At 37.7% G+C, this 15243-nt stretch overlaps 1 long non-coding RNA gene across 1 annotated transcript in view; it reads left to right on the top strand.

The window, feature by feature from the left end:
* The window catches only part of LOC134527495 (uncharacterized), a 29649-nt gene continuing 14406 nt past the window's right edge, over positions 1 to 15243 (top strand). The window contains exon 1 of the long non-coding RNA XR_010074203.1: positions 1 to 1307. This is a non-coding gene — a long non-coding RNA (uncharacterized LOC134527495). The remainder of the gene's footprint in view (positions 1308 to 15243) is intronic.

The following is a 15243-nucleotide window of genomic DNA, read 5'->3' as shown; positions in this document are numbered from 1 at the left end:
TAAGTTTATCTGAATGGTTGATTAGGTTAGGCTGGGTACAACACAGATCCTGTAAATTGGGTAACTTTGGGATAGGGAGACTCCTGACGAAATAAAAAAAGGGAAAGTAAACTACATTCATTGCATTCTAGACACGTCCCTGAGTTTACCCTTAAAAGTGTATTTTTAAATTTCTAATAGTTTGGGATAATTCACACTTCGTATCTTCCAGTTTAAAATATATGAGCTTTCATGCAGCAGCAACCATTGTTAAAACTTTTACAGATGCTGCATCAACAAGCATTGGCGGATTTATGGAGGGCTGTAACATGCCTCCCCCCCAGAACCTTAAAAATTTGCAAGGAGTTTAATACAGTCCCACTATAATTACATTCATTTCGACCCTTGTGCCGCCCACCCTCCTGAAACATTCTTGTGCCCCCTCTCCCCCCTCCCAGTCAAATATCCTGTAGCTGCCACTGTCAACAAGGCTCATAAAGTCTTCAATTTTCTCTTTTATATCTGGGGGAAGGGTGGTGAAAAGTACACAATGGTAGACACAGTTGTTCACAGTTTTGCTGCTTTATTGATTTTAATACAAATTTTTTTAGATAAATTATAAAATAAAAACTGTGAAAAATTACATTCAAGATTGACTTCAACTTGTTTTAAAGAGTTTATTTTTCAGATATTCTACGGAACAACCACAATGTTCTGTGGGTACTATTCCATACCCTCCATGTTCTCCGGTAAAGCCACTTAATATTAGAGCCCTGCATAAAACAATGGCTCAGGGGCCTGCAAAAAAAAAAAGTGGCCTAGGGCCCGGCAAAGTCCAGGACCGCTACTGGATGTTCTAACCTAATTAACTGCCCATACATTTTTATCCTGCGTACTGTAAGCTTAATGCTGTTAGTTTTAAGACTTGAAATTTAAAATACTATTGTAAAAAAAAGATTGTAAACATACAATTTTTTATGTTGGCCTATTCACACACACACCAAAATACTATGTTCTTGCTAGAAAAAACTAAGCTTACGTTCCTAACAGATATTATTTTTTGAAATTCAAATTGAGGTTTACTAAATAATTAATTTCATAATATTGGATAATTTTATATTATAACATATTACACCTTGCATGTAAAAAAAAACCTCAATTGTCTTTATTTTTGCATTCACAGTTTGCTTACAGGTACTATTCCAGCACAAACTTCCAGCATCAGATGTTAACCCTGTTCAGAGAAAAAAGTACTAAGGAGAGGAAAATGAAGTCTCCTGTTCGAGAAAAGGATGAGCGTTGTGCAAATACAACTAACTTAACTTCAGGTATGTGATGACTGAATAGTTATTGGCTACATATTAATTGTTTGTTTTACCAATACAATGCCTTTGGTGTAGCCACTTAGTCAATTTCTATCCCATAACCTGGAAGAAAAATGTTTGTAATAAACCATAGTTTCTCAACCAATGAACAGTGTAGTAATCTACGGAATTGTTCAAATTAGGCGGCAAGTACCTACTGACGTAACATTTTTGAAATATTGGTAATATTTTTCCTAAGTTTATTATTTAATGCTACATTCTACATTTCATTATTTATTTCTTTTTAATAAGATATTTACATTGAAGGTCCTTAGCAATACCAGATGGACCATGGAGTTAGTATTTTGAGAACAACATGTTTAAACTACAAAATTATTAAGGGTGGTTCACATCATTAATGCAAATGTATTATCATGTATCATGACAACCACGTTACTTCTTGCTTCTATTGCATAATCTGATGCTCTTAAATGATGTAAAAATAAATTCCTGAGATGTGAAAATAAGAATATGTAAAACCAAAAAACATGAAAGGTGTAATTTTTTACTGTATCACATTAGTATAATGTTGAAAAAAAAAATTCATACATATATACATACATATATACGTACACACACACACACACACACACACACACACACACACACACACACACACACACACATATTATTTAATGTGCAGCAGAAAACCTACAACACCCTTCACTGTACTCTGACTCCTTAACTCTGGTCAAATTGTGTCCAACTATCTGGAAAAAAAAAAAACACTAAACCAATATCCCTTTGCAGCATAGCTAATGTGGTGTTTCTCCCAACAACCAGTTAGTTTGAGTTTCTTCTATGTTATAATTTATAAAATTATATTTATAAATTGGTTGTCTGTTGTGCCGGAAATTAGGGATTTAAGCACATTTTATTTAAAATTTTGTTATCTTAAATATTTTTGGAAATTTAAATTTTTTTTACTAATCTTATATCTTTACGACCAGGCCCTCTGTTCTCAGAGGCGAGCTGATTTTTTTCCCAGACTAATGCTACGTTAGCAGTCTGGTTAATATTTCTCCCGCCTATAGGCATGTCAGAGGCCGGTAACTTAATTTATCCACATGACTAATTTTGCCTACAGCAACTTGTGGAGCAGTTCTGAGCCCTGCTAACTCTGTCATGGATCGGTATAAGGTTCACTAGCAGCAAGACACGACGGGAGGATCCCGTGGGCCTTGCGTCCCACAGACCATGCGTTTTTTTAAGCCATCTCCCCCACCCTTTCTTCTCAGTATTGAAGCCAGGAGCGATGACCGCTTGTTAACTCCTGGGGACGGTAACCAAATTCAAGGCCATCTCAGGCTTGACAGCAGCCGCAGATATCTAGCGACAGCTATGGTCACAGCGCCGACACCACCGCGTTCGCGCGGAGGTATCGACAACCTTTCTACCCCTTATATCGTCGGCCTCAAGTCGATTTCTTAGTGCTTCTTCTCGCCACCAAAAGATAGCGCCTCTGTCGTGCAGTCACTCCAGTAAGATATATTTTTTATGCCGGACACCTTTGGGTGGGCTCGGTAATTTTTGGCTCAGAGCCTAACCCCCTCCCATTCTCTAGAGATCCCGCGCTTATGATATACTGACAATATCCCACGCTGAAGGGACTTCGGTGCGCGCCTCCTGGCTGACTGGTACCTCTTGTAGCTGCGATATTCGGCGAATTATCAACATCGCATCTTATATTATGTAGTCTTCTCAGACTATAGGGATGAAGTCCCTAGCTGAAAATTTAGATTAACCAGTCAGTAGATTAGAAAAGTAGAGAAACTTAGTATTTTTTTAATATATTTTTTTTTTAAACATGAAGACTTCCGTGTCTACTGCGCATCATGGTTCGGACGCCCTCTCCTGAGCGCCAGGACCAACACCCTTTACTGGTAAGACAAGGTTCCAAGTTTGGGACAAACAAAATCCTCTGCCAGAACCTCTAGAGTCGGAGCCTGAGCAGAACCCACCACCTCGATCACCGTCAACCTACAGCCCCGGGTGATACCCGCATCATTCAATCATTTTCTTTAAAAACTCAAAAATAGTCTAACCCAGTTAAGACAGCGGACAGTTAAAGCAGTTCGAGGAGAGGAAAATCATATGGTGTTTTGCAAGGACTATAGCGATGTTAATTTCATTCATTTCTTTAAATATTGTAATTTTTGTTGAAAATTCAGGGCCGGCCCCTCTCGTAAATAAATTTGAAGAATATAATTAGTAAGTGTAATTGTAAGGAATTTATGTAAGCTCACTTATAAATGAAAAACAAATGTTACAAAGGAAAATTTAATCTATAAAAAAAAAGAAACAACAATAATTAATAAAATAAGGAAGTGACTGTTGTTTTTATTTAATTAATCTATAATAACGATCCTTTTTCTCCCAAGTGTTCGTAGGGAGTCACTAAATTTTCTTTGTTTATTCCTAGTGTCGCCTATGTTGACTTTTGATAGTTATTAAATGAGGGCCTTAATATTAACAGTTTCCAAATCTTTTTTCCTACTGATTTAATAATTCTTTTAAGACACTTGGCGTATTACACTGTAAAGTCGGTTTATGAATGATAGTTTAACGTGACGTTATAACGAAACATTGATGAAATGATTGCATACTTTTATGAATAAAATGAATCATTTTTATTGAATTATCACTATTTTGTATGGGTACAAAGAAGAAGTGAAATTAAATTACAATTTAATTGATAAATTTTCTTTTATTTGCACTCATTAATTCAAATAGGTTCATTACGTTAACGAAGAGATTATTTTAACTATAACTTTTATATATGTTTGCTATTTAACTTCTTCCAATCTGTGTTATTCTGTTTAGGATAGGACGATGATAGGAAAAGTAGGAAACAAATGGGAGTGTTTCAAGTTTAATGTGCCTCGAAAAAGTCAAATCGATGGTTGTTCCAATCGAGTGGAAGAGAGATAGATGCGGCACAAGCGTACAATGAGCGTTATGGGACACCTTTTCATGTGTGCAGCCGGCATTCATTGATTTATTAGACATCACGTCATCAAAGATATTGATGCTACTATAAGTGTATAAGAAGTAATAGATTTTATTTTATGTAATTACCAATTCTAATTATTGGTACTTAAAGGCTACCTAGGCCCTACAGCACTCGTGGCATAGCAGTGTCCTTTGCCACCATGCTTGCTAAGATGTCGCAATTGTGGTAAATGAACTTGTAATTTTTTATGCCATCTCTTGATACGACTCAAACATAATGAGCACAAAGTTTCCAAAAAAAAGTGGTTACAGAGAGTTTTGACTTGACTGTAACTTTGAACCCAAAATGTTCAATCCTAAGAATTAAGTTATTAAAATTATAAAATTATACATTTGATTTTTTGTTTCATCCAACTTGATTACAAGTATTTTTATAATTGAGGATAATTTTTAAGTATGTTTTGTTGTAGAGGGCATGCTTCCTGTTGCAAGACTGCCAAAATGAAGAAGAGTAAATATAGAGTCTGAGATTAAATCCATGCAAAGAAAACTAAGACAACAAAAGACTATATCACAGCAACGCAAGTTAATTAACATGCTGCGAGGAGACCTTTCATCCTTGAAAAAAGAAAATTCGCCATTGAATGTGAAGAACTTAACTAACTGTCTGCAGAAAAACAGCCTTTTAAATTCTATGCTCAAGAATGAAAAAAAGAAATGTGGAAACCGTCGTTACACAGAACACAATAAAACATTTGCTTCTGCTATTTCTTATTGTCCACCAAAAGCATACAGATTTTTTCAAAAAAAAATTTTGCGTTTGTGGCTTCAAAATCTTTCTGTGGCTCCCGGGATTAATGGTAACATCATGAAGCTCCTGAAACTGAAAGTTACCCAGTTGCCTCTTGAGGAGCATTTGGTTTCTCTTGTGGACGAAATGTCTTTAAAAGAGAATATTACATATAATGCTTGTGCCAATGTTTTTGAAGAATATCCACATTTGGGTAATGAAGTGAAGTGTCCTGGACATCCCTTGAATGTGCCCCTAAAGTTTGCAAACCAAGCAACTGTCATAATGATTAGGGTATAAAAAAGAATTAAAAAAAAAATCATTGGTTATTTTCTAACAGCTGGACCTATGACTGCCAAAACCCTGAAAGAGGTAATACAGTAAGTCCTCGGTTTACATCGGGGTTACGTTCCTGAAAACCGCGACGTAAATAGAAACGACGCAAAATGAGCCTATTTCATGCCACCGGCCGGCCACGGCCCAAGGTCGGCCGGAAGCGCTGGCATACAGACGTGACAACGGGCAATTTTATCAACAAATGACAACCGACAACGTGGGAAACAAGTCAAACTAGTACTTCTCAGCTTTATAGAATGGTTATTTAACCAGCTGCTTTATTACCTTTATTGATTGAAATATAAAAACAAATATATAGTACATACTGTACGTAATATAAACGCATAATGCATTCAAAGTGTAAGGATACAAAGTGGTTTAGCGCTACACAGATTTTACTTTGAGTCATTCGCGGGAGAAAACATCTGTTTTCTTTTGGAGGCTGGTAAGAATAAAGTCAAAAGAAATGCATACATACAATAAAAGTACCATAAGTATGACAAACATTGAGAGCCCTTGATTTAAAATAATCACATGAAGTAATAAACACCTAAAAGAGGTTATACAATAGCGCGGCGCAATTCTTACAATTTACGTACGGGAATAATTCTAATAAAAATCAATGTAAAATATTTTTCATGAGAAACACTACTTTATATTTACGTCGCAAACAATATAAATTATATCATTTTACGTAACATTTTAAATGAAAAAGCTCTGAATACACTACACATTGTGAATAGAATTCCAAAAAGGATGACGTGACAAGTTTGTCAATTTATTCCGAGTCACTTTGAACATTTTCCAATTCCTTTCCTACACACATGGAAGCTGTCGCCGCCTTTGATGTTCCGCCGAAGAAAGCATGAAGTGTTGTCTGCTTGGTTGTCTGCTTCTCCATTACGTTTCGCCGCACTTTAGAGCTCCGTTCCTCATTTATGTCTTTTTCAGAAAAAATTTGCAATGCCATGGCCTAAGGCGGAGGTTAGTTCTTTCACTGTGATGTCTGTTTTCACTTCCGGGTCATCATCTTCACTATCAGTGTTGTCTGCTGCAGGATTAATTACCAGCTGGTGTAGCTCTTCGTTTGTAAGCTCTTCTACATTAGCATCCAAGACTTCGTCAATGACGTCAGTTTCGAGATTGTTGAATCCAGTTATTTTAGCGATGTCAACAATGTCCGCGCGTACGTCTACAGCAGGAGAGGCATCTTCAAATCCCTTAAAATTATGTAGGCAATCAGGCCACAGTTTACCCCACGTCGAGTTCAAGCACTTTTTAGTGACCTCAGTCCATGCTTCTCCAATATTCTTGATAGCATGCAAAATGTTGTAGCCACGCCAGTACTCCTTGATTGTAGGCTTATCCTCACCATCTGTACCTTCAAGCAGCTGTTGGAATGTACGCCGCAAATAATAGGCCTTGAACGATGCGATGACGCCTTGGTCTAGTGGTTGCAAGATAGCTGTGGTGTTTGGAGGAAGAAAAACCACTTTCAAATTTTCATGCATTTCTACTACCTCGGGTGGGTGACTAGGTGAGTTGTCGATCAGAAGGAGAATTTTAAAGTCTAGGTTCTCCTTGGAACAGTACTCTTTCCATGCAGGGATGGCATACAAGTTAAGCCATTCCCTGAACAGGGGGCCAGTTATCCAGGCCTTATTATTTGCTCTTAAAATCACTGGCAGGTGCTCCTTTGAGTAACCTTTCAAGGCTCGTGGGCTGGCTGACTTGGTTATCAGCAGCGGTTTCATTTTACAGTCGCCAGCTGCATTTGCCGCCAACAATACTGTCACACGATCCTTTGCAGCCTTGAAACCAGGCGCAGTCCTCTCTTGTTTACCGATGTAGGTTCTCGCCGGCATTCTTTTCCAGAAAAGTCCCGTTTCATTTGCATTGAAAACTTGTTTCAGCATGTAGCCACCTTCTTCAATGATCTTCTCAAGTTTCGGGATGAATTCCTTTGCGGCGTCAGTGTCGGAACTTGCTGCCTCGCCTGTCAGTTTTATATTATGGAACCTGTACCAGGCTTTAAACCGCTGAAACCACCCGCGGCTGGCATTAAACACTTCCTCTTTAACGGTTGAAGTACCTTCAACATTTTTCATTTCCTCATTGTACAATGATAGAGCTTTGCTTTGAATAAGCCTTAAATTTACGGAGCAATTGTGCTGGTTCTGTGTTTCAATCCATACGGCAAGCATCTTCTCCATTTTCTCCATAGCGCTATTACGTATATAACTCGTCTTTGTAGCACTGACAGATGACATGTTCAGTAAACTACTCTTAATTTTGTCCGCGTTTGATCGAATTGTACGAACTGTGGTAGGTGGCAGACCTAACACTTTACTAATCTAAAACAGCCCTCTCGCCCGAATCGAAACGTCTCAAAACTTCCATTTTCGTGGCTAATAAAACATGTGTTCTGTTCTTATTTTTTGAAATTACGTTTGAAGATAAATTTAGTCGTTTGGAAGACATCTTATGAAGAAAAAATCATAAATTGCAGTGAGCTGATACTTTAGGCCTACTACTAACGCATTTAATCACGATAAAGTTAACAACGGCACGTTTAAAACTCCGGCCAACTCAATGATATCATAGCGACTGAAGTGCCAAGGAGTTGGACGAAAAGGGGTAGGAGAAAATGCTGTGTCGTTGCGGGAAGTAGATAACACTTCTACGTGCGAGATACGTGGGTGGCCGAGCGGGCGGGCTGGTAGTATTGCATCACCGCGCGGAGAGCAGCGGAGAGCAGGAAGCGTCCCTCATGATGTATGATAAGGCGGTGAACGTGTAGCTTACGCTACATAGCATAAATTAACTACCGAAGGAAACAAAGAATTATAAACGAATTATATACGGTGTTTTGGTTAAAATAAAGATTTATGGTCATTGTAAACGACGTTATTGTGAATCGGCGACAACTTAAATTGAAACATGAGTACTCAAACATTAGCGACGTTAATCCAAAACGACGTAAATTGGTACAACGTAAATAGAGGACTTACTGTACTAAATGCTTTACGAGAAATTGAAGAAACTGGCCTTATTGTTAAATCAGTTGTTAGCGATCAGGGAACGAACAATGTGAAAATGCATAGACTTTTTTAATATCACACATGACAAACCATACATTGTTTCAACTGGGAACAAAACCTTTTTTTTTATACACCTCACCGTCTTAAATCAGTCAGAAATAACTTAAAAAAATTTGATGTGTTTTACAGCGGTAATGTTGCATCTTTTCAACATGTGGTCAAATTTTACCATAAAGATGTAAACATGAATCCAAGAATGGCTCCGAAGATTTAACAGAAGCACATAACATTGCCACCCTTTTCACCTATGAGAGTGTGTTTAGCTGCCTAACTCCTCAGTCACTCTGTTAGTCGTGGCATTTTGACATACGTTGCGTTAAACAACATGTCAAGTGCTTCTGTTTTTACGGCATCATTTATAAATGACTTTGATTCATTATTTTCAATTATTCCCAGATGTCAGGTGCAAAAATATACCGAAGGGCTATTTCGGATGACTGTCCACATTTGAAATTTTTGGATGAAATGGAACAAAAAGTAAATACATTCAAGTTTATTAATTCCAAGAGAACTCAGCATTGAAGCAGCTACACAAGAATTTCAATTTCAAGTTTTTGATAACCCAAAGGCTGACACAAGATTGCATAGAAAATGTTTTTTTCTATTATCAGAAGCAATGGATTCCATAATGTTACACCTGACTGTTCCAAATTTCAAACTGCTATTCGGAGCGTTATGTGTAACCAAATGCTGATACCCTCATTTGACAGCAATTGTGAGCTGGATTTTTCAAAGGTATTGTTAAAATCTGATTTCCAGAAACATTGTGCTGGTATAACCTTCATTAAGCATGTGAACAGTGATGATGAGGAAGTTGATGTAGACATTGATATAGTACAAGAAAATAGTGTGATTTATGTTGCCGGATGGGCATGCAGCAAACTTAGTCATGACGTATGCAAACATCATTTATCATCAATAGATGAGACATTTTCACCAAAGGACATTCATATAACAATGAAAAAATTTGAAAATGCAAATTTCTTGTACCCAAATGAACATGCTGCATTACTTTCATGCAATATTCATTCTTTATTTAGTAGTAAATTTGAATCATTTTTGCTTGAGTCACGTTTAGGCATTAAATCTAAATTGATGTAACAATTGCGTATTCCTCTAGGCTTTACGGTTTGCACAGATTGTGTTAGAGTATTTTCAGGCAAATTTTTAATGTACTTATTAAATGTTTCTTAAAAAAATATCAGTGACAGTGCAGCTGGAAATTTTCAACGGAAAGAAAGCAAGAAAGCAAAAAAAAAAAATTTTGCACAAGTGAATGTTGATTTACAATATTTGCAGTTAGCTTCAATGGACACACCAGAGAAATTTAGAATGTTCAACCTCATTTAAGTGAGCAAATTTGCAAAACAGTAAAGTACTTTCTGTTTTATCCCAGTGTCATATTGCTTGTTTTATATTTATAACATGTCTAAAGCTCTTTTTTTTTTTACAGTACCAATGACAAGAAAGACATTGGTATCTGTGAATTTTTTCAGTTTTAATTATTTGTATCACCAAACATGGTGTAAGTTTATATATGAAACATTTTTGGGGTTTTACATGTTGGTTTGTGTTGTGTAAATTAGCATCTTTTTGGATGGTTCGTGTTAAACAATTTAAACACTTAACTAGTTAGATGATGAATTGTTTGTGGATTTACCATTGTTAAATGACCTGCTGCTAAGAGAGACAACATTATGCAATGTTCATGCAGTGTTTTGATTCAACTTTTTTGCACCATGGGATATGAGAGGAAGATCAAGAAAGTTGTAAGTTATAAACAAGAGCTTTTAAATAATAATCTTTTGAATTTATTTTTGGTTTAATTAATTTGTTAGGTTTAGAAACAGTTGTTGGAAGTGTCATAACTCATAACAGCTTATGGCTTAACAAGCTATGGGCTTAGGACTGAAAATAAATGCAAGTACCAGTGATATAATTGGTGAACGGTTTGATGATTTCATCGATAAAAACAAATTGAAGTTATGGAAAACTGCAACAGTTGGACATTTTTAACGAAGATCTACATATTTAATTTTTGAATATTTGTGGAAGTATATTAAACCTGATGTAAATATTACTGTTAATACTGTGAAAGACAGAAATGTAATGACTGAACTATGTTTAATGGTCAAAACATGTTGTTTGGCACATGTGAGAAAAAAAATGGCCAATCAATTCAAGCTACATTTACAAAGAGCATATATCGCAAAATATTTGACAAGGTGGTTTGAGGTACTTAGAATTTTGTTTGTTTTAAAACTGTGCAAATTTAATTTCATAGAAGCTAATATCACTAAGATTATGAGTTAAAATTGTTTCAAATCCAGTAAACGTAGGGAAGAAACTTCAAAAAGGAAAGCTATGTGAATGTTATGATAATGTGCAGCTACCCTAGTAAGCATTGATAAGGGGTCTAATGTATTTAGCTGTTATCAGTAGACCAGAACCGGACATGGCCCAAGTTGCGAATGTTCTCAGCCAGTTCAATATATGCTATAGTGAATATATTATTTTTTGTTTTAATTTTTTAGGGTTGAAACTGTGGTTGGAAGTGCTTTTGTGTGTTATATGCTAATTAATTTAATAATGTGTTTTAATAGCTTATAATTTCTTAAGCAATTAGTTAAGATTTACGGAAGCAACTTTAGAATTTTAAATTTATAAATATTACTATTTTTGTTTAAACTGGTAAGGGGTGAGGCAGAACTATATAAAAGGAATAGGAGTAATTTTTATTAACTGTAAAAAGAGTCCTTGCTTAGAACAGGTTCTAGTAAACTATCATTTATAAATAGAAAATAGTCCTGTATCCACCTGTGGTATTTTTGTTTTGAGTGGTTTATGTGAAAGTGTAGTTTGGTTTCCAAAGTTTTTTTTATATATTTTGCAGATTCTTACTACAACTCCCAGAAATTTTCAATGTATGTTTTTGTTCTGTAAGAGACTTATGGGGTGCAGGGATTGCATGCCCTGCAGAGGGAGTTATCTTGTAATGGCGGCAAGCTAGGAAGGAAATAAAGAGATGTCTTTAGTAACACAACATGGCAACCTTTATCTATGCAACATGGTGTCAGAAGTGGGATCTCGAACGGTGTAGAATTATAAATTGTAGTGCAGCAAAAAACTTGGCCAGGATGACAGATCCGCACGATCGGCCACGGGACTCACCTAAGGGTATCAGTAATCTCAAACCTCCAGCAGCTTTTGACTTTACATCACCATTATTGTGGAAGCAGTGGAAAACAACGATTTTCTAGGTACATATCCGTCTCTGGTTTCATTGAGAGGACAGATACAGAGAAAATTGATATTATTCTGTATGTCTTAGGCGAGAAAGCAGAAGATTTGTGGAATCATTTTACGCCTCAGCCTACCAGATATGAAGAGACTTTAAATGCATTTGAGAATAATTTTTAGCCATGCAAGAATATAATCTTTGAAATATTTAAGTTTAATTCCCGTGTACAAGGGTCTGAAACAGTGGATGCATTCATAACCTCACTGCATACTTTGGCGGACTCGTGTGAATATGGTGCGTTGAAAAATGAACTTATTCGGCACAGAATTGTAGTAGGGATGAAAGATCGGAAAATTAGTGAACAATTACAGTTGAGACCTTCTCTGTCGTTGGAGGACGCGGTGCTGATAGCCAGACAAGCGGAGATGCAAAGTCAACAATCACGACTTCTGCAACAAGGTGGTTCAGAGTGTTTGGAACTCAACAGAACTCATTGGGGTCCATCTCGCAGCAGGGATAAGGTGGCCAGTGCTACAATACAGCAGCCGGCGGCCTTGGGAAAGTTTCCCGGTTCCACCAAACCCACTAACACATCAGTTCCACGCAAGGAAGCACTCTGCTGCTGATCGTTCCCGGTGCCCTGCACGAAGTGCTAAGTGCTTTCGCTGTTACAAACAGGGGCATTGGACAGTGGTGTGTAAGGCTTCAAGTGCTTCCAAGATATTCAGTGTACAGGATAATCAAGGTGAGTCAGACTGTAACAGTGTTAGTCCTTGCAGTCAGGGTCATTTCATAGGGGGACTAACCTGCAATTCAGTCGATGTTAAACAAGAGCATAGGCCATGGAAAGTGAACATTAAGATTGTAAACTTTGAGCGGAAATTTAATTTCCTTATAGATACGGGTGCAGATGTTACGTGCATTTCAGGCAGCATGGTACCGGTTTCGTACAGAGATGTTAAGGATTTGGGGGTTTTGGGCTTCTTACATCTACAATTAGAGCACAGGGGAATTAAACACAACAGCAAAGTATTTGTTTTGTATAATCTTCAAACTCCTCTTCTGGGTCGAGCAGGGCTCGTAAAGTTGTAGATTGTGGGTTTTCAAGAAAAACAGGTACTTATTCCAGGCTTGGTCACAAACAGTATTCGTTATGCATCCAGAACTCGAAACCAAGTGTCCAGTGGAAGGGAGCGATAATCACATTGTTAACATAACATCTCCCTCAAAGTCACAGATGGATCCGCAAAAAGAGTTTCCAGGTCTTTTTCAACAATTGGGGAGATTCGCAGGGGATATTAAAATAGTCCTGAAGTATAATTGCACTCCCTTTGTTCAACCAACTCCTAGAGTTGTGGCCATACCTCTACTGCGTAAACTGAAGGCAGAGTTAGATCACCTGCTGAAGTTGGATATCATAGAGCGTGTCACGGAGCCCACAGAATGGGTTGCACCTATAGTGGTTATTCCTAAAGGAGATACTGTCTGTATTTGTGGTGATTATTCTGAGCTGAACAAGTGTGTTCAGAGGCGACATTTCCCCATTCACGGCGTGGAAGTTACACTGTCGCAATTAGCGGGGGCAAAGTACTTTTCAAAGCCAGACACTAATTGTGGCTTTTATCAAGTTCCATTGGAGAAGCATAGTCAATTACTCACAACATTTATAACTACATTTGGAAGATTTTATTTCAAGAGACTACCCTTCGGCATATCCTGTGCACCTGAATATTTTTCTAGCAGAATAGCTATGTTGCTGGAAGGTATAGAGGGTACTATGTTCCATGTAGATGACATTTTGATTTTTGCATCAAGTATGCAAGATCATGATAGGATCTTGAGACAAGTACTTTACAAACTTGAAGCTGCAGGTATTTCCCTTAACTCGTAAGTGTGTTTGGAGTAACCCAAGTGAAATATCTAGGTCATGTCATTAGTGCGGCGGGGGTTTCAGTGGATCCAGACATAATTCAGGCTATTCAAAACAGAGGTTTCTGAGCCTTGTCATTTTTTTCTTCCAGATTCCTCCCTGAGAAGTCTGGATTGCTTACACCGTTGTTTGCCCTTCTGAAGGAGAAGGTGGCATTTGCATGGGAGACACCACAGCAAGAAGCGTTTGCAGAAGCTAAGAGACTGTTAAGTCAAGCACCCACACTGGTGTATTTTGATGCTACAGCTTTGATCATTGTAAGTGCAGATGCTAGCTCTAGAGGCTTAGGAGGGTGCCTCATGCAGGAACGAGAGGGGAAACGGGAAGTTGTAGGATATGCATCTCGTACACTTTCCGATACAGAACAGCGTTATTCCCAAGTGGAGAAAGAGGCATTAGCTCTCACATGGTGTGCGGACAGATTTCATCAGTACATTTTGTGACTACGAGTAACACTCGAAAATGACCACAAACCACTTGTTCAAATCTTGCAGACAAAACACATAGATGAGTTAACACCTCGTTTGCAGAGATTCCGTCTAAGATTGATGAGATATTCTTACACAGTTCGGTACATTCCAGGCAAACAGCTTGCAGTGGCAGATTGTTTGTCGAGGGGTACATATCCCAGAGTACATGCTACCTTATTGGCAATATAAAAACAATATAACCTATGCAGACTCTTTCTTGCTCAAAGACACTCGATTGGTCATCCCAGCATCACTTCTACTTCACTGTCTGGAATGTATTCATGCAGGTCATCTGGGCAAAGTGAGAAGTAGAGAAAGAGCAAAAATGTCTGTATGGTGGTTTGGATTATCCTCACAACTAGAAAACTTGATTAGGAACTGCCCAAGTTGTGTGCAAGAGAGACAAAACCCCAGGCAACCCTTTGTCAAAGCAGAAATGCCATCTCGCCCATGGCAAGTCGTCGCAGTAGATCTGTTTAAATGTGACACATGGTACCTAATTGTCACGGACTATTACTCAAGATATTTTGAAATATTTCCATTGTCTCGTTTGACAGATGTCGCAGTGATAAGTGGATTAAAAGAAATTTTTGCATGTTTTGGCATACCAGAAATAGTACAGTGTGATAATGGTACACAATTTGTTTCAAGAAACTTTCAAAGCTTTGCAAACACCTACAAGTTCCAAGTGTTTACATCTTCTCCACATTACCCTCAGCCCAATGGCTGTATGGAGGCAGCTGTGAAGATTGCCAAGAGTCTAATGAAGAAGAACGAGGATATTTCTTTGGGCCTTTTGTCGTATCGAACTACACCCTTGGATTGTGGTTTCAGCCCGGCGGAGATGCTGATGAATCGTAGACTGCGATCTACACTTCCGGTTCTTCCAGCAGTGCTGGAGGAGGTGGTACAACCTCGTTTGGCACACGCTACAGAAATGCCCGCTAAAGAGAAACAGGCGGCTCACTATTACATGTTATGAATTTAACTTGCAATAAATTTTGATAAACATATGCTAACTTTTTATTGTTTATGTTAGTTATTTTAATGACATTAATAAACAATTTCAGACAACAAACT

This window comes from Bacillus rossius, chromosome 1 (genome assembly GCF_032445375.1).
Source record: "Bacillus rossius redtenbacheri isolate Brsri chromosome 1, Brsri_v3, whole genome shotgun sequence".
Lineage (NCBI taxonomy): Eukaryota > Metazoa > Arthropoda > Insecta > Phasmatodea > Bacillidae > Bacillus > Bacillus rossius.
Note: the sequence above shows the minus strand (reverse complement) of the source record. Positions and strands in the feature narration are given on the sequence as shown.